The sequence below is a fragment of the Propithecus coquereli genome, unplaced genomic scaffold (genome assembly GCF_000956105.1).
Source record: "Propithecus coquereli isolate 6110/MARCELLA unplaced genomic scaffold, Pcoq_1.0 Scaffold406, whole genome shotgun sequence".
In the NCBI taxonomy this organism is placed as follows: Eukaryota; Metazoa; Chordata; class Mammalia; order Primates; family Indriidae; genus Propithecus; species Propithecus coquereli.
In genome coordinates, this window is record NW_012149797.1 from 394929 (window position 1) to 396522 (window position 1594).

General features: G+C 39.6%; 1 protein-coding gene across 2 annotated transcripts in view; it reads right to left on the reverse strand.

The window, feature by feature from the left end:
- LOC105817320 (BMP/retinoic acid-inducible neural-specific protein 3-like) overlaps positions 1–1594 on the reverse strand; it is a 525800-nt gene that overhangs the window by 389094 nt on the left and 135112 nt on the right. The window lies entirely within an intron of this gene.

A 1594-nucleotide genomic window follows, 5' to 3' on the forward strand; every position in this document is an offset into this window, starting at 1 on the left:
TCAAAGAGCTAAAAATAGAAATACCATTTAATCCAGCAATAGCACTATTAGGCATCTACCCAAAGAGTAAAAGATATTATATAAAAAAGACATCTGCATTCGAATATTTATGGCAGCACAATTCACTATTGCAAGGATGTGGAAACAACCCAAGTGCCCGTAAATTCATGAGTGGATTATTAAAATTTGGTATATGTGTACAATGGAATATTACTCAATCATAAGAAACGACAGTGATCTAGCACCTTATATTTTCCTGGATTGAACTTGAGCCCATTATCCAAAGTGAGGTATCACAACATCAGAAGAATGGGTTCCATTTGTACTCGCCATCAAATTGGCACTAACTGATTAACATTATGGTGATCACATGGTAGGAATATTCTCCAGGGATTAGGGGGATGAGTGGGTAAACTCATCTAAAGGACATGGTGAGCATTGTAGAGGGGAAGGGCATGCCTCTAACCCTCGCTTGGGTGAGGCAAAGACATAAAATGTAACCAAAATGTTTGTACCCTTATAATACCTTGAAATAAAAATCAAATAAATAAATAAAATGCCACAGGTTGTTACAAAAGGTATTTATTCATCTTTTTTAATGGCTGAGTAGTACTCCATGGCATTAATCCACTCATGAATTAATGGGCATTTGGGCTGATTCCACATCTTTGCAATTGAGGAGGAGGACAGTGGGGCAATAAGTCAACTTAACGGGTACTATGGACACTATTTGGGTGACGGGCACACATATAGCCAGGACTCGAGCATTGTAAAAATGATACATGTAACCTCAAACATTTGTACCCCTTTAATATTTTGAAATAATAAAAAACAATGGCATAGATTGAGTACTTGGCTGCCTCTCCAATGGCTTCTGGTACTTCACAGATCCATGACCAAGGATGTTTAAGAGGAGTCTGTAGCATCAGAAGCCACTTGTCGGAAGCACAGAGGGGAAAGGTAAGAGATTGCAGGCCCAGGAGGCTCAGACAGGGCACCCCAGAAATTCATACCCCACAGACACTAAGGAATCACTGAACCTGAGAGGCTGGAAGGGACCGCAGATGTCATTCAGTCTCTTCTTCCATTCTGCCCACATTGCCTCTGCCAGCCTCTTGAGCCAAGCTCAAAGTGAGTGACCATTTCCACTGATGGATACTTCAGTAACATAGATATTCCACTGATACAGATACTCCACTGTATCCTACAGTGAACTTCCCTGTCAGAAAGCCCTTCTTTGCTTACTGAAGGTGTTTACTGACGGATAGTGCACATCAGATGGCTGGTTAGAGACAGAAATGGCAGGTTTGTGATGCTTGAGTCATAGCTCCGTATAGTTCCAGAAACGTTCTGACTATAATAAGATCAAGCCATATATTAATACCAGCTGGAAGGCAAACAAGAAAGTTCTTCTGCAACAAGAAGGGAATGCAGAACTATGTCAATATACTTTCCTTTCCATATTATTATTTAGTGGTGTATACCCTATATGTGCAAAAAAGACTTTGCCTGACACAATTTGACTGCCACATTATATTGTCATAATCCCCCTCTTTACTAATTGTTTATAAGGTAATTTCAATTTTTAAAAACA